Consider the following 24307-nt stretch of genomic DNA (forward strand, 5'->3'; position numbering starts at 1 on the left):
AGTTGCTTGGTCTCATCTGACATCAAGAGAGTCGACAGGCCTTTTGCTAAGGCCACTGCTACTTCCACTTGAAGGAGAACTAGAGTTAAATTCATCAGACACCCACCTGCTCAAAGGTGGTGTGTTCAGAATTTATCCAAATGACTTCTATGAAGGTAGGATCATGCAGACAATCCATTCACAAACGGGCTGCACCTTTCACTTAGCATTTTGATGATAGTAGTGCAAGAACACAGATTTCACAAGCTGCAAAGAACTCAAGTGATCGATTGATTTATATATATATATATATATTTTTATTTTTCAGATAAATATACGTAAGTTCAAATGGCACACAGAGGGAGAAGGATTCCGCTGCTCTGGAGGATTCTTGTCCCCACTCTTCTCCGTGTTAGGCACCTGCCGATAGATTTGCTAAGGATAAGAGTGCTGAGATGTCAAGGGAACTTGAAAAATTAGGATCAAGTGTAAATGTGACAGCTGATTTCTTCTGGGCCCATTTTCTTCTCTTCCTCTCCTTAAAAAATAACTGGTGAATTTTATTAATTTCTTATTGTACCGACTTTATTGTGAAGTGAATTTCTGAAATAATGTCTCACATTATTATATGAATGGAAAAAAATGATTTCCTTATGAAGCTCTAAGCAGTCTGGGCTGGATGTTGAAAGGGTGAGTAGAGAATAGAGGAGGGATGAAAAAGAGAAGCAGACAGGGTGGGAGAAATCAGGGGATGGAGGTAAAGAAGAAGATCTGAGCATCTGAGCTCTCCATGCATCCATTGTTCTCCTTGGCCCCAGGAGATTGTTTTGTTTTGTTTTGTTTTTGGTACCAGGGATTTAACCCAAGGAGCACTTAACCACTGAGCCATATGCCTAGCCATCTCTATTTTTTATTTAGAGACAGGGTCCTGCTAAGTTGCTTAGGACCTTGATAAGTTGCTGAGGCTGGCTTTGAACTTGTAATTCTTCTGTCCATAGCCACTGGGTCTACAGACATCTGTCACAGTGCTAGGTGGCCCTGGGGATTTTTAGCATTCGCCACTTTAGCCACTTTCAAAAAATTCTTAGATGTTTAACCATGTTGTTTAATTCTCCAGCCTTTCCATATGATGTTGGTTCTGTCCTTCAAATGTGCCTCGGGCTACAAGCACAGCAGAGTCAAATGTAGAAAGGGCTCAAGGTACTTTTGGAGTCTGTGGTCCTCAGGACAGCAACCCAGTCTGTTCTAAGTAGTCAGACTCCCTGTTTCCCTAAAATATTTTATTGAGCCAGTGAAACATGCATATTCACATATCTATACTCATGTGCAAGTAAATGATTGAGGGAGTTTCCTCCTCAACCAGAATATTGTCTTTTGAGTAGGTGGCTTAGCCCAATTCCCATGGCTATAACAAAATATTTGACACTGAGTAACTTATAAAGAATAAAAGTTTGTTTGGATCACAGTTCTGGAGGCAAGAAAGTGCAATAGCATGATTCTGGTGTCTGCTTGGCATCTGGTGAGGGTCTTTTTACTGCATTACAACATGCCAGCCTGCTAGCTGACATCTCTCTTCCTAGTCTTAAAAAACGTCACCAGGGCCACATGGGGGCTCCACCCTCAAGACCTCCTTTAACCCCAAGTGTCTCCCAACAGCCCCGTCTACAACCCGTTAAGATAGGAATCTGGGAATTAAATTTCCAACAAATGAACTTCTTAGGAACATATTTAAATCATGGCAATAAGCAAAAGAATCATTGACTTACTGGGTTTTTACCAATATTATTATTAGTGAACTAACATAAGCATAAAATATAAAATGCTTGTTTTCTAGAGGAAATCATGTGACAATCTCCTGACAATGATTCATCTCCTCTAATATATATCATCTAATAGATGCACATATGTTTAAAATATGATAAAAATTAGGTTCTAAGTAATCCATCCAGGAGGCCCTTTGAAACATTAAAAATGGAAAGCTTAAAAAAAAAAAAAAAAAAAAAAACTACTGCCAGGCACGGTGGGACACACTTGAAATCCCAGCAGCTCAGAAGCTAAGGAAGGAGGATCACAAGTTCAAAGCCAGTCTCAGCAACTTAGCAAGGCGCTAAGCAACTCAGTGATCCCTTGTCTCTAAATAAAATGAAAAATAGGGCTGGGAATGTGGCTCAGTGTTGCGTGCCCCTGAGTTCAATCCTCAGTAAACTCCCCTTCCCCACAAAAAAAAGATGTCAATAACACAGACATAGACTATTTTGTAGAGAGGTGGATCACGAGTAAAAATTTTAAAACATAGATAAGAACAAAAAAATTCAATATTCATGATCATAAAAGGTTAATGGTTTTACTATATAAAAATTCTTATGTATCATAAGAAAATATTGATATGAGTTCTTAAAAATAGATATAAGTGGCAAAAATATGAATTACTCAATGTCAGTAGAAACCAGTGACTACGGATAGAAATGTGTAGATGCTCAAATTTCAAGTGACTCAGGCTATTGTTTTGAGATATTATTTGGGAGGGAAAAAAAAGGATTTCCTTTTCCATATCAGTACTCTTTTTCTACTTGCTCCCTTTATTTTTAATATTCTCTGTATATAACCAAATGCTTTCTGACTAGTATTCTCTCCCTGAAAATATATAACACTTTATGGGAAGGAAGAGAAAGGAGAGGGAGGAGGGGGGAAATAAAGAAAGGAGGGCAAACTTACCCTTCAGTCTATGTCAGTGTGGCTTTAGGGATGTCAAAATACTGATAATGTAGAAGGAAATGAATTGATGCCAAGTAATTTAGAATCTTAAATAAGATTTTCAAACTGGATCAACTAGATAAATAGCCCTACTAATCACAGGGTAGCCAAGCTCTGCTAGACATTGCAATTAAGTTTTTTCAAAAAGGGAACGAAGAGCAGAGTGTTCCTGAGAAGTCACAGAGGAAATTCTCATGGTCCAGTAACAGTGGTCAGTCTGCCCCTATCAGTCAAGAGAAAGATTCTCTAGAGACCAAATGCTTCAAATGAAGACTGATTTGCTGGACATAGCTGAAATCATAAGCCACAACCATAGTTGTAGTGCTCAAAAATCACTCCCACCAGTGAACACTATGCTTTCAGCTTAGTCTATTATTTATTCATTGTCTCCATATAATAATTTAAAAATACATCTCTTCTTCTAATGAGAACCAATGGAAAACTCAGTTCATTCTACATCTGACTTTGCTTGAACATACCTAGCATGTGATATGGGAGACAGAGTTGGAAAAGTTAAGTATTATTAAGAGGGTAGGTTTTCAAAAGAAGAAGAATCACAGAAGTGAAAACGCATTTACGCCATGAAGCTATAGTTTGAACATAAGGTGAACTTTAACAGTTAGTTAAAACAGTATAAAATTATCAAGAAAGCATTTGTTGGAGTTTACGTTTAAACTTCCAGAAGAAAAATAATCTTAAAATAGTCCCAAACATTTGGAGCACTTCTGAATTAGTATTCTTTGAAGCATGAAGATAAATTGATTCCAGGATGATTCCACAAAGGCTCCCCAAAAGTCGTGAAGCTGCTGAGTGCATACAACTGCTGAATGTTTAGTCTATATGCTCAACGCATTTTCTTGGCCTGGGAAGATGGAGACTTTAGTGCAGATGGGCAGGATGGTTGAAGTCAGGGCAAGACTGTCATTTTGGTGAATTTGTGAGACTTAGTGTCTCTAACCTTTGAAAACATCCACAAAATGCAAATGTCAACCACACCTCATTGCTTCTGAAGTTTTAGCTCATTGGAAAGGATTTAGGAAGAGTAAATATTTCCCACCCAGCCTCCTGCATTAACCGTGTTAGTTTTATATCAGCATATGGTAAACTTCCAAGTGTAACATGATTCTATAAGCCAACTTGAAAACTTTATTGTCATAATGTATTCCTGTGTAATACAGTAATTCATAACTATTTTTTCAAAGTTTTTATTTTTCTTAATTTATCTTTTTACTTTCAGAATTTGGTTTTGGCTGAAGGAAACACACTGGCAAAATAAACAAGTAATGGTTACCCAGAATCAGTACTTCAAATATTTGAAACAGAATGTTCGTTTGGAGTCATTTTACCATGATCCCGGTGAGGTACTACCATCTGTATCCGGGAATATAATTTGAACCGGCACTCTTCTTGTCAGCATCTTGGTCCATCATCAATTTCGAGGGAATTGTTCATGTTTAATTGCATTCTGGGGCCATTTTGACAGGTCTTCTCTCTCCACCTTTCCTGATTCCTTTATCAACCTTCCGTTAACCCTTTTAATCTTCACAGGGCTCAGTGTGTTCCTTCCTACAGAGAAAACAGAACAGTTTGTGTACCTCCCATGATTCTTAACAAGATTTCCTTAATGATTGCAGGGTAGTTGCTCTCATGGAGGGTTTGAGATGTTAAAGATAAGTAAGGAGGTGACACTGAAAGACAGATCAAGATACAGGCTTGTGCATCTCTGAGCTTCAGCTGTGTATGTTGGAAAAAATGGGGGAGAAATCTGCATTGGTCCATGGGGATTCCATCCTCTCCTTTTGGGGAGTACAAGCTTCCATAGGTCCACTCTGATGGTACAATATGAAGGACAGTGGCTCAGAACTAGACAGTCCAAACATGATTCAAATCTTAGCTTTGCCATACTTAGTCTCTGTGACTTTAGGTGGATTGCCTGAATTCTCTAAGCTACACTTCCTTAACTATAAAATATCAATTAAAGTTCCTAACATATAAAGGTATCTTGAATGGGAAGCAATATACTTAGTTTTAATTGCATGATTCATAATTAGAATTTATTGAAAGTTAACAATGGCTATTGTTTTTATTATCCTACTCAGTGGTTCAAAAAACAGTCAAGGAACCCTTTTTCACACAGGCTGACTGCTTATGTAATGCTGAGACCATAAATGGCCTCAGTTACCTTTCAAGATGACCTAACTTCATTGGCATAAGTCCAGAACCTGAGATTATTCCTCCTGCCTGGATTTCACTAATCCAGTCCCTTTCTATGCAAAAATGTTGGCCACCATGTATGAAAATATGTTTACTGGGGAGTCAAAATCAACCACAATAAAAAATAACATAGAAAAATTCTTAAAATTTTTTTTCACTTTGGATATTTGGTTTCAAAATGCCCATATGTGCACCAAGAACCCAACATGGCCACAGTTCACTGGTACTATGTCAGCCTTAATCTTATCACTTGTGCCAGGTTCATTCTGTTACTGCCTCTGATAGGGAGGATATCTTTTCTATCTTAAAAAAAAATTTTTTTTCTCATGTTTTCTAAAGTGTTACCAAAATCTGCACAATGTTATATTTCACTCTTATCTACATTATGTGCTACATAATTGGATTTCATGATGCTTTTGAAATGCTTATAAGCCTATCCGATAAGTTAAATTATTTAATTTGTTTTGAATGTTTTGGATTGCCACACAATACAATATTCTATTTTTTAAAAAAATCAACATCTAAATGGGCTTTTTTCCATCTAAAAGGAAAAAGGTGCACAGAAAGAAAAAAATAAAAGAGAAAGTGGACATCAGATATAAGCACTTTGTGTCAATAAAGAATATGAAAGAAAATATGTAAGAATGTATCCATATTTAGTAGTCCCTATAGTCCCTTCCCCTATATTCACTACATCCAATCATAAGTAGTGATCCCACTATGAACACTGTCCAATGAAAATTTAAATTTCTGAGTAAAAGATCTGTACCTATAGGCCCCTCTGTCCTAGCAGGGTCTAATATCAAACCTGAGGCTGCAAAGCAGGTTCAAACATTATCTTCAGATAAAATCATAAATTAAAATCCAAAAAGAAATCAAATTTTTTTGGAAATGTTTTAGATTTTGGGTTTTGTAGCTGCTATTTCAGAAACTGGTTTTTGGTCCTTTCTTCTTGCCTCAAATTCAATTTCTTGAGCAAAATGTAGGTTGCAAGGGACAAGAAAGATAGAGCCCTAGTGATTCCTAATTCTGCTGGTTTAGAGGAGGCTTAATCCCTTGTCAAAGCTTATTACATGACTTGTACCTACCAGGTAAGGAATGACATTGAGGAGCATATAAACATTTGGTCAGAGTTAACATTTTACCAGAGCATGTATGAGTACACGAAAATATGTGCCCACATGAATGTGGGCATGTACTTATGTATGCATAAAATGCACCAAAATATTCTGGAATTTTCACAATTTGTCATTAACCAGTAAGTAGGGTGAAGTGAGTGGGTTGAATGCGCAGTACATGGGAAGTTTTATGTACATCTATAACACAATTATAGATCATATATCATGTATCATTTTTAGTTTTAGTGTTTAAAGTGTAGTCCTCATTTACCTTTCATAATCCCTCATTTCCTGTTGACTTACCAACTTTCTGAAACTGAATTTCTTTCTCTACTATTCCATAGTAATAGCATCACAACCTCATCAATGGTCTACTAATTATTGAATTTAGCAATTCCATTTGGGTTTTGATGGTACTTGACCTCTTATAGCATTCGACACTCTTAAGCCTATAGCTTCTCTTTGAAATTCTGCTATGACATTATACTCTCTTGCTTTGCCAGCTATTTCTCCAATTGTCTTTCTCTCGAGTTTTATCCTGTTTCATGGCACCAAGAGCAGAAACTTTGGGGGTGTGTATTTATTTCTCCTTTCTTGATTGCTGTCCAGGTAACATGCATTGGGATGGGATATGGAGCCCATCGATTCTTCTGCTAGCTTGTCTCCCGCCTTATTCCATTCCCTTATTTCAAGGACCTCATCTTTCCTCAGTTGGATTATCACAATACCTTCAAGGAGTCCCCTTCCCTCCTTTTGACTGGTTCCCAATGCCATCAGAATAATTTCCAATGTCATGAGGTCCCTGAAGACTTCTGCAATCAGGGTCCAATCTCTCTTTTCAGCCCTGAGGCCTCTCCCTCAACCCTGTGTTCCAGGCATTCCAAACGTTTCTTCTTTTAAATATCTTCATCTTTACTTTATTTGTCCTTTTTAAAAAATTGTCCCAAAGAGCTCGCCCTTCCTCCCTTTATTGTCATCTGCTGAAACCCTTCTTTAAAGCTCATCTCAAAAGATTCCACCATCAGTCAAGACCTTCTGCTGATCCCTCACCCCACAAGGAATTAACTGCCTTCTCCTTTTCGTGATCATTGGCCTCTGCCTCTCTGCTATCCTTGCCTCCACCTTTCCTTATCCATTCTCCTCTTCCGTCATTCAACACATCTTTTCTTAGTGGAGCTAGTCTGTCAGGTACCAGGGATAACTCCAGACACACAGAGATAAGCAACCTATGTGCAGTTCATTCTCATGCTATTTAAATTCTGGAGGGCACTTCTGAATCTTTTCCCTGTCTCTCTTCCTACAGGCCTGTTCATTCTTTGCACAGAATAGACAGTTATCAAATGCTCATTGATCAAATCAGGCTAGCATTTATAACCCCTGCAGAGTCCATCTCTAGAAATAAAGTGTCGGGTCACAGATAGTTTCTTTAGCAGGCTAGCTCACCTATTTGTAATCAAATTTTCTCTGGACGTGCAAAGTATAAAGTGGATTTATTTTTTCCAGGAGTCCTAACCCTCTCCTTTGAAGTCTATTTCTGTCATACCTATGAGAAAATATTGATGAAAGAATGCCTGCAGCCAGGTGTCTCCATGGAATTATTGCTTACCAGACCTGGAATTTTCAAGGTCGTCTGACAAATATTCCTCTGGCCATGCACTGGTTAGCTTCTGTGGTACAAGTTCACCTATCTTGGACTCTCCAGGGAAAGTACCAGTCCCAAGTCCTCAGGCCTAGATAAAGTTAGCTCTGACTGTTGAAATCTGGATGTCTGTGGTCGTCTTGTCTTTAAACTCTACTAAATCTTCGTAAGGAAGGTGAGAAAAGGAAATGAAGGAGTAATGCTAGTGAGTTCAGAGAGTGAGGTGTTCAGGAGGTGGGCACACAGAGCTTAGAATCCTTGTTCTAACCAAGCAAAGCCCAAAGAAGAAGCAGGTTTAGAGGCAATTTGTGTTTCACAGTCTCTAAATCATGTCTGCACTCCCCCAGGTCAAGGTGTTTTTCAAGATTTCTTGAAATCTTAACAAATGAAACTAAAACATTTTCCATGCAAAGTTTTAGAAGTAATTTTTATTGTATATATTTTCATATGTAAATATTCTCTAAAAGTTATTTTTCAAATAAAAAGAATCTTGTATTGAAATTAAAAGAAATACTCTGTCCACATCTCTATTCTGTTCCTGAAACTTTCAAGTATATGATCCCATATACCACAATACTACATAACCTTCTGACTTTACAAGGTGGAAAGAAGCAAATGCTTTTAAAAATAAATAATAATATTTCCTTGTCAAATGCATGTGCTTATTTCTTGTTACAGGAAGATAAAATATTTTAAAAACTGAAATTTTTTGCTTATGTTAGTCTATCGATTGGTTAAGTGTGAATTTTTGAATAGTTACAATTATGATATAAATGAAAAGGTTTATTTTTAATTAACAACAGAGAAAATAGCAATGAAGCTATACATTCTGGAGGAGGGGGAAAAATTATACAACCATAGTAACAAGTGTATTCAGGTAGAAGTATTTCTGGGGGCAGGGGTTCATCTTGGAACCACAGCATCAAAGTTTCGAATCTGATAGATTGCATATGACTATTCCAAAAAACAAAAACAAAAACAAAACAACAACAACAACAAAAAAAAAACAAACAAACCTGAAAATAAATTTGGTAATGAGGAAAATCAGTTTCACTTTTGTCCATTGTATGTAATTATGTTAAAATCTACCATTTAGACCTAACAGATTATAATTGTTTTTAAATCAATTTGATTATTTTGTCAAACTGTCTTGTTTAGATAACCTAAAACGATAATTCCAGCTTAGAAAGGAAGGAAGGGAGGGAGGAAAGAAAGAAGAAAGCTATTAAGGAATACAGAAGTGATGAGAAAAAGCTTGCATAAAATTTGCAGTAGCCCCTTGGGCAATATGTTTTACTGAATAAAGGTCTATGGTTTGACCTGCAAATGAGAGTATTCTAGCTAAATGATATTAAGTCTAGTAAATGGGATCTGACTCCCAAATGGCTAGGTTTGATACTAAGACTAGTTTCCTAACACATTTGCATAGGAAATGACAGTAAGTAGCATCTATTGAACATTTACCATATGTCAAGCAGCAAGTTCTCTTTGTACGTTTGAGTCCTCAAATCTACTCTATGAGGGGGTTAATATTATTACTCGCCCCATTTCACAGATGGAGAAAAACAGGCATAGGGCAATTAAATAACTGCACACACACACTTGAGTAGTTTGTTGTTTAATCCATATGTTTAATCCAAGAGGTCTGATTCCAAAACTCACATGGGTAGCCACTGTCTTTGTACATATGCAAGTGCACATTCTGTTTATTTTAATCTTAGAAGACCAAGTTTGTATTCCTCTCATGCAGCAGCAATTCAGGGGTTGCCTGGAATTCACATAGTCATATTCCCCAATACGTTTGGTCTTATTTTCCCACCACTTTCTCTAAAATCTTTCAAATCACCATCATCATCAACTCCATACCAGCATTTTCCTGGAAAAATTGTTAAGGTGTTATTCTGAACAAAATTCTTTGTGCTCAGGAAGTTGAAACCTGCTCTTTATTCCTTCCCGCCTCCCACACCTACCATGATTCTGGAATCTGAGTGTACCACTGCCAATATATTCATTACAGTTTCCAATATTTAAGCTTTTTCTCCAAGATTCTTAAATATCAGTGACCCTGAAGAGCTGTGTTTTAGAAGTACCCTTGGAGCTTTCTTATGGTCTAAGGGTTAAGACTTTGGCTTCCAGAAATGACTGAGCTCAGTATAAAATGGTAAGCAGATCCAAATGCTCTTTTAATATTTTTGCTGGGAAAAGAAGTCTCTTAGCATTGCTTCCTTTATTTTCGTACTTAATACTGAAAATACTTTGCAGATTTTATGGAAGACCCACTGAGAAAAATGAAATGCTGCTTTTAGATTGCCTGAACTTTAATGATTGACTAGGTACTCAGCACATTGTAGTTGCTCAACAAAGGCTTGTTGAAAGTAATTAAGTTTTAGCAATGGCCTGATTCCAAGGAAAACATCTGTTAGGATGATGCAAGTTCAAATTCGGGTGCTCCCTGTGTGGCTTATTTAGGCCAGGTGTTGAATAAAGGGACCTTAAACTTAAACATTAAAAAGAAGAAATGTGGGAGCATTTTAAAGTTAAATCAAGCATCGAGATACCTTCACCTTTTTATTGGAGTTTCCAGTTTCTCATCATGCGGCAAGGTAGGCAGAAACTATTATCTCCATTTGTCAGGTTATACAATTGAGATTGGGGACTGTATTACATCCATAAAAGTTTAGATAGTTGTTGCATGAAAACAAACAAACAAACAAACAAACAAAAAAACTGAGATCAGAGTGGAGGAAATTTAACTGCAGGTGACCACACCACACTGCCGTTCAAAAGAAAACTCTTCTGAAACCAGACAGCATTGTTTCTCTGCCAGATCTATTTACTCTTCCTCCACCCGAGCTCTTCCCACAAGACTTCATTACTCATTGCTAGTACCACGCACATTCAAAAAAATCCTGTGTGTGGTATTCATTAAGAGAGAAAAAATAACATAAAATAGCTCAGAGATGTATCTGCTTCCCCCAGGAAGGGTGAGATGACTCCCACAGACGGCGAAGCCTTAGGGTGCACATGATGGCAATGAGCCAGAAGGAGGAGGCGTCCGTGGGGCCAGAGTCTCCTCAGTAGGTGGGGTGTAGACTTGCATGAGTTCCTGGCCTCACCCCATCAACTTTATTACTCACTAGGCTCCACATTCCTCCTCCTTCTCTACCTCCCTTGCAGGAAGGGGCTCATTGTGCTGCTTGTGGATCTTCATCAGCTTTGGGCAGGGGAGGGTCCCTGAAGGTCAGGCACATTTTTGTTAGAAAAGGATTTGCCTAATTCTTACAATTCAAATGAAATATAACTTTAAGTACTGTACTGTAGCTGATTCTTTCATTGCTGCTCTGTGGCTGGAGGGCTATTAGGAACACTGAATTTAGCATTTTCCTAGGACATGCAGGGGCTTTGCAAGGTGTATGTAAATGCCCAAGTTGTTTGTGGCTCAGCAAAGGAATAATCTCAGTCTCTGACCTAAAACGGAATTCTTCAGTTTCCAGAATTGATTAGACTTCCATTTAGGAGATAAGAAAGTGAGGTGGGAACCTTGAAATGTGGGAATTTGGTTGCATTTGAAAATAAAGAACATGGAAAATGAAATCAAATGTCTTTTGAAACTAAATTATTGAACCTGTTTTGGATATCCAAATAACTGCAGCAGAAATAACTTATTGACTTATAGAATTCTAGAACTCTCTGGCATTATGGAGCACATGTGTTAATTATTAGATTTTTCTCATTGTAAATCACTACTGGTAACAGAACATTAAAGACAAATTTCCTTACTGCCATTGGAATAGACCCAGATTTAGGAACTAGACCCTGTGTTCCAGGATCTAAAGATATCAGCTCTAAATATCTATGTCAAATCTAGAAACGCTCATTCCTTTTTTTTTTTTTTTTTTGGCTTTCTTTTATGTAATGGCAACACAACTCTTCTCGAGGGAAAAACATACCTTTGTAGTTGAAATAACTGTGTACTGAAAACATTGTAATTACAAGCCCCACGTGTCTGGCTTTCTGTAAGCTAGTACAACTGTGCAGAATAGTTCAAGTTAAAGTCAGTGATGGGGACTTCAACTGAAACCCTCTATCAGGTCAGGTCTGAATACCTTTTCAAAGCATAGGTGTCAAGGAAGTCTGTTTATCTGCCAACCAAATTAGCCTTGGATCACTCTGGCCACTGGCGACAAGCAAGGAAATCACAAGGAGAGATAGCACTAGACAATGGAGGGGAGCCAGGGAGAAAAACTGTGGCCAGTCTGTGTAAAATAATATCGATTCATTTTTCTTCAGTGGAAAATATATATTGAGCACCTAGTAAAACAAGGTGCAAGTTTAGGCACTTCAGAACTTGGACTTAGATATATATTTCACTCTCACTGGATATAATATATGCCATAAATAACTCTTAACAAATGGCAGAAAGTCATACATTTCGTAAAAGAGTAATAACAAATGTGCTACCTCAGCTCAAAACAGGCTAAAATCACTCCTGATAGGAAGAGCTCAGCGAGGCTTTTAAGCCAGAATTGTGAGGCACGTGGAGGTGCAGGCCATTCCAGATAAAAGAAATATTATTTTAATAATTATGTAATAAAACAAATAATATTAAAAGCACAGAGTGGAGAGAATGTTAAAAGGGAATATTAAAAGACCTGCTGAGCTGAAGGGTTACAGTGAATGATCCAGATGAAAATTAGGTTAGAACAAGTTGTTTTCAATTCTTCTTTAGAAAGTTATCAGCGATTTTAACATATCTATTTATCAAACAGGGTCTGTACTTCAGATTAAAGTGGGAGATATGTGTATGGAGGGACATTGTAGAGGAGACCCACAGAGAAATCATTGTACAGTTTTAATTAGAGGTGATAGGGCAAAGACTTGCTGCATGGTACTGGGCAAAGGAAAGGGACAATGACACTCAGGATTTAGGGTGTCTTCCCAGAGACACTGGTGGCACCATTAACAGAATTGGGCAAGCAGGGGGAAGCTTTGCTAGGAAAAATGAACGTGTTCAGCTTTAGATAATGCCTCAGAGATCACAATTCAGATAATCTAACTCCAACAGGAGTTAGAAATCCAATCTTGAAACCCAGGAGAGAGACCAAGATGGTAAATATAGATTCGAAAGTGAGCTGTTGCCTCGATACAATCACTGAAGCTGACAGATGAGATGAGAGTGTTAAGGGGATGATTGCAAAGGGAAAGAGGAAAGTCAAGGACAAAGACCCTCATGTCTCTCCTCTGGGAGCAAAAGGCTGAACTTCTGAATAGTCACTGCTTTACCAAGTGTACTTTTTTTTTTTTTTTTTGCTTCCGAAATATTTTAGATCATTTGCAATATTCTTAAGACAGAAGTCAGCAGTATGCTGCTTAGCAGTAGTCTATAGATTTCTCTAGAGATCTGAGCTTCTAGTGAAGCCCGAGTGTGCCGTATACCACAGTGGTGATGTGAACCACAGACAGAGTGGTTGTATGCTATGTTTATGTATGTTGGGGGCACACATACAGCCAGGTTTTTCTTATCAAAAGAAGAGCTAAATAGAAAAATCTATACAACCATTTCCACCATGATGCTAAGAGTATTACAGAGAGTGTTGATAATTGAGTACCATGCATTAGCATTTGCCCTCACAACAGCTGTCTAATGTGGGCACTGCTGTCACTCAGACTTGATGGACAAGCATGGTGGTCTCCACATAGCTCGATGTCTCTCTCAACATCACAAAACTGTTAAGTAGCAGGAAAAGATTCCAATCACTGACTCTAAACTGAGGTCTTAATCATCGCAATTTCCTGCTTTGAGGTCATTTTGGAATCAGTGGTAAACCACAGTCGACTAACATGCTATTGTCATCACTTATTCTTTTCTACTTTGCTTGATTTAATTTAATTTTTGAAATCATATACAGTAAAATTACCATTTGTGAGGGTACAGTTCTGATCTCTAACACAGGTGTGAACTTGTGTAGTTTTCATCACAAACAGATGCAGAATGATGCATTACCCACGTGTGCCCTGTGGCTACCCCTTGCCGTCAAACCTCACCCACGGCTGACCTCTGGCCAACACTGGATCACTATGGCTTTCTCTTCTGGAGAGTTCCTAACCTGAATGGAATCATTCTGTATACAGTCTCTGAGAATGGGCTCTTAATTTCAGCCTAACATCTTTGAGATTCATGCAAGTTTTTGCAGATATCACTTTTTTTGTGTGAGTAGTTTTCTGTTTTGTGGGTGTAATCCAGTTCATATATCCAATCATTAGTAGATGAACATTTATTTCTTTTCCCAGCTTTTAACAGTTATGAATAGAACTATAAACATCTCCACAATAGTTCTTCGGTGGACATAAGTTTTTATTTCTCTAAGGTAAATACCCAAGAGTAAGATCTTGTAGCAAATACACTATAATCATTTTTTAATAAATGCATCTGAGGTAAAAACAACCTATTGCAGGACCTACACAATCTTAGGTATCTGTGAAGAAGTACTTCCAAAAACTTAATGTAAGTGAGGAAAAATGTATCCCACTAATATAAGGCTGTGGCCCTCGGGTTCTAGAAAAGCAGCAGTTGCAATTCCATAAGTTCGTAGAAATCATCTAGAGCCTTCTCATGAACTACAGGAAAGGCAACCAAGGCCCCAACCCACTGTGCCGGGTCTCCAGAGTTTTTACATCGCTGAAGCCAAACTAAATTTCTTAACCCCCAGGCCGTGGTAAAAAACTATTCTGGAAAGTAAAATGAAAATCTTCTCTCATGGGAAGCCACAACCTTAATGGGGGCGAAGCTAACCAGTACTTGTTTTAAATATGAAGATATATGTTCTCTATTTTAGACTTTAGTAGACTTTAAGGATTTTTCCTATGTCATACATGAGTCTGTTTATCAAAAATTTCTCCGTTTCAATGTTCTAAATTTATAAACTAATTTAAAGTCTCCTATAAATATTTAAACTTGACTGATATCCTTTTGTAAATATAACATCATGTCAAGGAGTTGTGAAGAGTTGGTTCCATTCTGGGCATTTTGAGGTCATTATATATAAAACAAATGTTTAATGCTAACCAAATATCCCACTATGTAAATAATGATGCATTAAGTTCTACTAAACAACATGGGCTATATAGCTTATGAAGTGTATATGTTTAAGAACCATGTTCATACATAGAGTAATTATAATATATGTTTGCCCATTAGTTAAATTCTTCATGAAAAGCTTTATTTGAAGGTCTACTGAGTTGGGTAGATAATAAAGTACCAAAAATTCTAGTACTTTCCAACGGAAAAAGGGAAGCAGAACGCAATTCAGCAATCAACAAAGGCGTAGCTAAACTTCATTTCTATTTCAGACACACTATCCTGAAAAGTGAGAATCACATCTGGGAGGGGACACTAAAAATGATGACCATGGTCTACATAATGATTATTGCAATGGTTCCACAGAAGGCTAATGTGGCTAAGAAGATCATCACTGGTTTGTGACCTCTGGAATCTCCTAGCTTTTTAAGTGTGGACGAATGTCCAACTGTCTCTTTAACCACTAGCAGTACAGGAGACAGCTCAACTCCAGCACAGTGATAGAAGATGTTTTATATAGACTGGTACTCTTTTTTAATAAGTAAAAATAATTCCTAATTTTAAGAGGGACAAAACAAAAACATAAATTTAGAGAAAATGCAGAAAGGTGATACTAGGTGATAGGCAGAGGATTCACCTCCCTGTTCCCATCTAGAGAGAGAAAGGAGTGATACCACAGTCCAAGATGGTACCCTAGGAAAAAGTACCCCTCATCTCTAACTTTTCTTAAGAGATGATATTTTGCAGGATTATTTACAACCATGTACAGTCTATGGATTTAATGTTTGATGCTGTTTTAAAGCAAATTAAATATATGTTTTAATGGCCTCTTATCCACTCTCTAAAGGCCAGTGTCTTCTTCAGGTCCCTGGTAACTAGTCCACTGAAGACAATGCCCAGGACCCTCTCATTACCATCAACCAGCTTCCTAGTGACCCCTGCCTGAAATTACCTGGGCAGAGAGGATATGGAAAGTGTCTACCATTAAACAGTAACAGAGCATTAAGAGAAGGAGATTGGGAGCTGATAATGAGGAGAGGGAAACATTTCAGGACAGGGAAACTAAGAGGAAGTGAAGCCAGAGTAGAAGTGGGTGATCAAGAACTGGTCACTAAGCTCGAACCTTGGAGTGCTGGGTGTGTATTCTGCCTGTGCCATTCATGAGCTTGCTGCTTCCCCAGTGTTTCCTCCTGTGGTGGGTGTTGAAACCCCAACTCTCATTCTGAATAGAGGCTAGGCCACAACCCTGAAGCCAAAGCCTGGAGTGCTGAGTCCTCATACAGACAGTGGAGCATGAAGGCACAGCAGACGAGACCCAGAGTAGAGGCATGAGGAACATCCCGCACCTGAGTCCTTCAGTTTAAAAGTCGAATTTGGGAATACTTAGAGCAAGCATTCATTCATTTGGAGGTAATAGAAAATATTCCTAATAATGTGGTTGTTAGTTATAATAATAGAATGGCTGTCTGTGATTTCTTTATCCACCTTGTCTTAATTATTATAACATTCTCTTTCAGTCATATGCTCTGAGAATGGATGCCTGGTTTTAATTCACGGATTAACTACTGGCTAACATTTGTTAGCACCATTAGCTGAGAGCTAGGAAAAGGAAATCGTTGTGGAAGGAACCACCTCTGCCTTCTAGAAACACATGTGCCATCGAGTTTTGGTGGTCAATGTGAAGGTATAGATGCTTGTTGGTTAGTGAACGCTCAGATCAGGCTTGCAAAAATGAGTCCAACCTGAAATTTGAACCCTCCTGTTTTCAAGTGTCTGATTTCTCATTGCTGGAAGGATTTTACTAGCCTTAAAAGAAACATAGGTTGCCTTATTCACAGTGGAAAACACAGGAAAACAAAGTGCCACACACATCCACACACACTGCTGTCTGTTCTGCAGTCACATAGCAATATGAGGAGGAAAGTACAACTGTACTTAGAACCAGCTATAACCTTCATGAATGCTGACCTCTCATCAATGATCATGTTTCTTTGGAATTGTCAGTTTCTCTTGGACTCACTTTAAAGGAAGAAGCTAGATGCAAACTCCAATGTTTCTGGACATTACCAGTTGATTTTTCAAAAAGAAATCATGCTATGCTGATGTACTAAAGAAAATTCTGACAATAAAATCTCAGCATTCTTCAACCTCCACTTATATTTATATTTTCAAAATATTTTCCTGTTCAAGTAAATATATATTTTCATAGTTATACCTATCATACATTCTGCATTTCCCCCCATGTTTTTTATTTTCTGTATCATTGTCATATTTGTGATTTTATATATTTACATAAAATGGTAAATTTGCATATTTACAATTTTAACAACTAATAATTGGTAGCATAACGTGATACACTCCTAAGTTCCCACTCTTTAAAGACAAAGAGTAGAGAGAGTTTATATACAGATAGAGGACACGTGTGGTTATTACATAGATGAAGCGATTCATTGCCAAGGTCATTTGAAATAATGCAGATCCTTGCTGATATCACTGTAACCAAGACTAAGTCCTGTGGCAGCTTCAGTAGCTCAAAATTGATTTTATTTTTGTGGTGCTAAGTATTGCATTTTGGCATAACTTCCTAATAGGTGTATCTGCTAGATACATCTAAGAGGATTTGATAATTCATCATAAGTGACTATTGAATTTTAAATATAAGAAAGAAAATCATACCTAAGCATGTTTGTGGTTCACCCATCACGAATCTTCTTCACACGAAGTGGTGGGCCTGTGGTGAGAGTTCGAGGAGTGTTCTGAGATCAGTAGGTCTTTGTACTTGACTCTACTGGGTGGGTCGATGACAGCTGCTCTTGCAATTAGCCTTTCCCCTGACCTCATGGTCAACCACAATAGCCTTGGAGATTTCAGGAAGGGAAACTATTACTTTTAAGGGATCTGGACAAGACCTGCATGTGTGCAAATTAATAGGGGGACTGTTTTCTGTGCTTTATTCTCCTTTTTCTCTCTTGGTTACAAATTGTCCCCATCCATATGTGACAAGCACATCTGGTTACCTACTCTAATGGGTGAAGAAATGGATCTAACAGGAAGAGGAAGCCATATAATACTCCCCAGGAATGTTTAAAAGAGGATTCCTCAGCCTTTCATGGAAAACAGGAGTCTTAAGGGAGCATCCTGGGCAAATTAAGAAGGATAATTTGCTTGCTTGACTTGACTCCCTTTGTTCAGTAGGTAGAAATATGTAGAATACAATGATACTCGGATGGGTCAAGAGTTTAAAAAGACAATACAAGAGGCAGTTAAAATCTTTAACAGATTGCAAGGATAGGTTTCTAATGAGACAAACTTTCTCCCTTCTCCTTGTCTTCCTCAGATCTTCTCATCTCATGGAAGGGTTGCGGGCCATGGATACCTGTTCTTTTCAAGGCTTCTCTGCAAGACAAGTCATGACATGTTATGTGAGATGGTATGCCTGTAAGCACACATCTGTGATCCTATTTACTCTTACTCAGGAGGCTGAGGCAGGAGGATCACAAGTTCAAAGACAGCATGGGCAATTTAGTGAGATTCCTTGTCTGAAAATAAAAATTTTAAAAAGATTTGAGGGTGTAGCTTAATGGTAGAGCATTCCTGTGTTCTTTCTCCAGTACTAGAAATAAAAACAAAAAAACATAAACTAAAAAAGTAAAAGAAAAAAAAAAAAAACACCTGCTGAGTCCAGAAGGCAGCCAGCGGCTCAGTGTCTGTCCTTGGGGCTGGGTTCAGTGGATGCATGTGAGCCAGCCCAGCTCTCTCTATACTTCTCATTGCCCTAGGTCTCAGACGGGAAGAGTTGTCTACATGCTGTGGAAATAGGTTAAACTGGAGGTCAATCAGTCAATGACCAGTGAGTAGCCCACAGCCTGATATATGACATCTAAAGGCCAACAGGAGAGTTGGAACAATGAGAAAATAATTGCAGAGAAAGGAGGCACCCTGCGCAGACTAGATGGAGATGTGGGGGGCTCTGAGCAGAACAGATGTGGCTGCACCCCGGTGGATGCACTGGGGGTCAGAGCACTTTAGTAAAGCATTTTCCTCGGCCTTTTTCAAGGGACAGTGACACAGGTTCGAACTTGCTCAAACAGGGCACAAAATACAGACGGAAATAAACAATAGTCTCTAAGGCAGTAGAAAAATGAAATCTCAAGCTCTCCAAAACTCCTTCAAAAAACAACATGTAGAAGTCCTGTTCACTCACTTTCTTGTGAGACTCCCAGAATTTTCCATAATGAAGAGGGAAACACAACTTCCTTTACTAATTATATTATGTGCCTATTGGCAATCCTGACTAAATTCTTTTCTAGATAAAAAGTTTAAGCTATAAAAAATAAACGTCACAAAAGTTGAATTGATGAAATAAGGATGGTAACATGATAACCTGTCATAGTTAAGTGGTTATGGCCAAAGTATTCTTTGGAATTACAGCTTCAATCTGTTTTAATCCATTATTGCTGTCCCATTGTGCATGGAAATCCTGAAAAATGTTGAAAATGCTTTTTGTATAGACTCTTTGAGCGGTTTCCATTTCTAATGCACATAGAGAAATCCACGCCTAGAAGAATATGACTTCATTAACTTAAGTACTCGTATTAGTGTGACAATATTACGTGAGTGACAATGTCACATAGGAGATGTTCCATAAATGTTTGCCAAATTAACTGAACAAAAAAATAAAATAAAATAAAAGGAGTTGCAACAGTATATAAATATCACAAGTGACTGTCCAATAAATGAAAATTCTAAAAATAGCTCTAAGAGATAGAAAATGTCACCCCTCCCTTCCAGGCCTTTAATGAAGATACCCAAGTATGGAAGAGGTGTAAGTCATTAATGACAGCAGTCATTCCAGGAATTCTCGATGAAATTAGCATTTAAAAATAGTTTCAGTAGAATTAAAATTTAGATTCTCCTGTGAAACATCATTTGGCAATAGTGTGAGAGGTCTTTATCCACCGAGGTCAGAGAGCATTCCGGGAATCCAGGAAGGATAGATAACTCTTTTATCTCAAGTCTCTCAAGCAAACTGCCAAGCCTTCAGCCGCTGCCCCTATTTAAACTGCTTTCGAGCTGTGCCTGAGAGATTTTGGATTAGTCTGAAGTTGCCGCTTTGACCGTATTAGTGATATTAAACCAGTAAGTCCATGGATTATTCAAATGGGTGTCCTTGATTGATCTCAAGACCTTCAGCAGGTACCCTCTAAGTGCCAAGAAATTTGACTTAATTAGTGTTAATGGCATTGATCTTTAATGAAAATTTTTCTATACGAAGTTCATTATTTATTTAAGACAGAGATGTAAGGTGTAAAACAGTTGTTCTTACTGGGAGTCAATTTTGTCCCCTGACTCTGAGGACATGTGGCAATTCCTAGACATTTTTGCTTGTGACAGCTGGGGACAGAGGGTCTTACTGGCCTCTAATGAGCAGAGACCAGGGATGCTCCCCAGGATACTAAAATTCTTAGGAAAGTCCAGTCCCCACAGTAAAATATCATCAATCCAAAATGTGTATGGAGCCACTACTGGGGAACACTAGTGTATAAGGATAAAGATTAATTATCATGCGATTTGAAAGAGTACCAAACTAAAGACACTTTCAGGTTTTGATTTATGGTCATAAAAAATTCTGACATAGCCATTTCCCCTGTGCCTGAACTACTCCCTAACTATAAATTAGACTTCTTATGACATTGCATTAACTATTTAAAACCACCAGGGAGCTTTTCAGCATGTTACTACTTTGTTGTATTAAACACAACCTCATGGTGTTTATAAAGTTAAAGGAACTTTCAAAAGTCCCTAATTTACAAGTGAGCGTCAAGAAAACCAATATATGTGAAAGGGACATAAATACACTTAAAAAGGAAAACATAAACAAGCTCAAATATTGAGAGGACAAAGACATGAGCTGAGTTAGGGGCTTATGTGTGTGTGTGTGTGTGTGTGTGTGTGTGTGTGTGTGTGTGTCTGTTTTGAAGTGTGGGGGTCATTAGTTAGAAAATGGCCCAAGGTAACTTTTGATTTGGGTTTTTAAGAAAACAAAAATTGTAGGTTACTTGGGAGAACATTCTAAGCAATTCGGTAGCCTTTGTTAATGTGAAACAGAAAGTGGTTAATTGCTAATTCAATTTCCTGAGGGTTTTCAACAAATAGCAGTTGAAGAAAGAGATTAGTATCTACTGGGTAAAAGCTGTTTAAATTTATACATCTTTTGATACCTGTAAATAGGTTTTAATGCTAATGTTAAGCATATTCTGAGAACATCCTGGATTATTTACAAAATTTGATTTAAATTTTTTTTTTTACATTTTTAAATATTTTACTATATGGGCCCAGTAGACATGTGGTTTTAAACACAATAAGACTGATTTTCAATTGTATTTTTCACAGCTACTTCTGAAGACAAGAGATTAGAGCTCTGACAGTTCAGGCTTTCCTTCCTTGGCCACAGCAGGGCACCCAGTACAAACACACGAAGATGCACCATTGAAAACTGCTAAAGTTAACAGCAGATATTTTATTTTATTTTCTAAATATGCTTTAGACATTAACTTTAGTAAATAAAGTATCATATCTTTGGGGATAAAAGTAATTTTATATCTGAGAGAGATTCTCAGGCAAAATGAAGAATTTTGGACTGCGACCTCCTCTGCCAGAATTTGCTAACTTTTGACCTCCGTGGTGACTAGTACCCCACAGACAATAATATTGCCATAGCAGTCATCAGCAGACAGTTAATGTTATGTGTCACTTTGGCTAGTCCCAGGTACCTGGGTATTCGGTCAAATATTATTCTAGATCTTTCTTCAAAGATATTTTTAGATGAGATTAACATTAAAATTATCACACTTTAAATAAAGTAGATTGCTACCCATAATTTGGTGGATCTCATCCCATGAAAGAATTAATAGAATAGGACTGACCTCCTTGGAAGTATAGAGAATTCACAGCAACCTCAAATTATAGCTCTTCCCTAGGTTCCTATTTGCCCAGGTATCCTAAAAAATTTCTTGAAATTACCAGTCTCCACTATTAGAGCCAATATTCCTGTAATTAAACATCTCCCATTCTCATACACAAATACATGAGCTCACACACACACACACACACACACACACACACACACACACTTACACACACACATTTTCATTTCTCAGAACAACACTAATAATTAATACAATATCACAGACCACAGATGTAGACTACAAGGAGCTTGCGCACTCCTGTTGTTCACACTGTCTTTACTTCCACAAATACTTAGTAAATGTTCGCCAGGAGGTGCTGCTGTAATGGCTGGGATGAGATGCTAAACAAAACCAGACACAAGCTGTGCTGATACCAAGTTACAGAAACTCTAATAATCTAGTTAAAAGAAGGTTTGTAGGCAAGAAGAATACAATAGATAAGGAAGGATTTTTTTTTACAATTACTAGAGATAAGAAAGGATGCTTGATAAATATTGAAAATATCATTACCACACACTTCCAGAGATTCAAAACACATAAGTGGAATTGGTTAAACAAAAAACACAAGTTGGTAAATCTACAAGCATGGTGAAAGATTTAAACTACCATTCTCACTAGCTGCAGAATAGGCACATATGAACTATGGACAGATACAGAAGATCTGAATTATTTAGAAAGATCTGGAAATTAACAAAGCTGGCCTAATTCTTGTATAAGTGATTGTATTTTTTAATGATCGGTGAAACATTTACAAGAAAACACATAGTTAATCATTGGTAAAGTCTCTCTCTCTTTCTCTCTTTTTCAAAATTTGGGATAAACTCAGGGTATATTCTCCAAGAATATTGAAAGTATGGTAAAACCAAATAATTAGAGACCCCAAATGGCCTCATCGTAAGTAAAATATGATACCTTTTATGCTTTAGAGTTAAAGGAGCAGGCAAAATGAAAGTAACTAAGTATTTTAAAATGAATGATGAATTTTATCAGAAATATAGCTAGAGGAATTCTTGGGGGCAGAGATGAGATTAATATGTGCATAAATTACATGAGAATAGTAAAATAAATTATTTAAGCTCCCATTGCATGCTACTGTAATAGAAATAGAAAAATAATTTCAAGTAAGTAGAAAAAAATAAATTTTAAAAATATTTTTTAAATTTTAGAAAAAATACCATAGAAAATTCAGCAAAGCAAAAGTATGTTTAAAAAAGACAAATCATAATCCTCTAGTAAGATTGGTAAATAATTAAGATAGTCAATATCAGTATTAAAAACAATCTTACTAAAGATACTATAAAATCAAAAATTATTACAAACATTTTGAGTATCATTAATATAAAAATTTAGATCATTTTTTGACAATTCTTTTTTTAAAAGACTTAACAAAACTGAGAGAAAAATAGAAATATGAATAATTAATTTCTTATAAAATATTGAAACTACAATAAAACACTTCTTCCCTTAAAAAAATGCAGGCTTATCTGTCTCCACTGGTAATTTTTCCAAACATATTTGGTAGAAATATCACTGACCTTGTGCAGATTCTTCCTAGAAAAGAACATATATTCAAGACATTTACACTGAAATCCAAAACATTTTTGAGAAAAAAATTTAAAAGACATAAATAAAGAGATGGTATGCTATGTTCATGGATTGGAAAACACAATAGTGTAAGATTTTAATTGTCACAAAGTTAATCCATAGATTTGACAGGATAATAATAAAATACTATAAGGTTTTTCTAAAATGCACATGGAAGTGAAACATACTGAGAATAACCAAGCCAAACTAAAATTAGAAAGGTGAGAGATTTTCAGGAACAGAGAGTAAACATATGGGGTAAAACTCAGACACTTCTATATTAGCCACAAGGAAAGGAAAACTAAGTAATGGAACAAAATAGAGCCCAAAAATCAAATCCCTGAAATAAATCAGAACAATGCCAGGGTGCAGTCAAAAAGATGCTCTTTTCAATAAACAGTGTCGGCCCATTTACTATCCACATGGGTTCAGCAAGTGTGTCTGGGCCCCCATTTCAGAGAACACAGGAAATGTAGGTCCAGATGGATGCCAGACCTACATGTGAAGGAGAAAGAGCAAAGCTTTTAGACAAAAACACAAGAGGATGTTCTTGTGACCTTGGCCCTGGAAAAGATTTCCTAAGCACAATCCAAAAGGACCTACCTATACACAAATAAACGGAGCAAAGACAGATTTATTTTAAAATTAAGAATTTGTGTTGATCAAAAGACACTTTAGGAGAGAAAAACACTGAAAAGTGGGAGAATTTATCCTCAACACATCATACATCTGGCAGTGAGTCACATCGGAATATATAATTAACCTCAACAAATTGATAATTATGATCTGAAAAGACAGACCATCCAACAGGAAAGGGAAAAAAAAGCTGTATAATCCTTTAAAAAACAAAGGATGATAAATGGCTAATAAATGTGTGAAAAGGTCCCTATATTTATTAGTTATTGTAAAGCCACAATGTGATATAACAATGCAGACATCATAAGGGCCAGATTGAAACAGACGTTCAATACCA

This window comes from Ictidomys tridecemlineatus, chromosome 7 (assembly GCF_052094955.1).
Source record: "Ictidomys tridecemlineatus isolate mIctTri1 chromosome 7, mIctTri1.hap1, whole genome shotgun sequence".
In the NCBI taxonomy this organism is placed as follows: Eukaryota; Metazoa; Chordata; class Mammalia; order Rodentia; family Sciuridae; genus Ictidomys; species Ictidomys tridecemlineatus.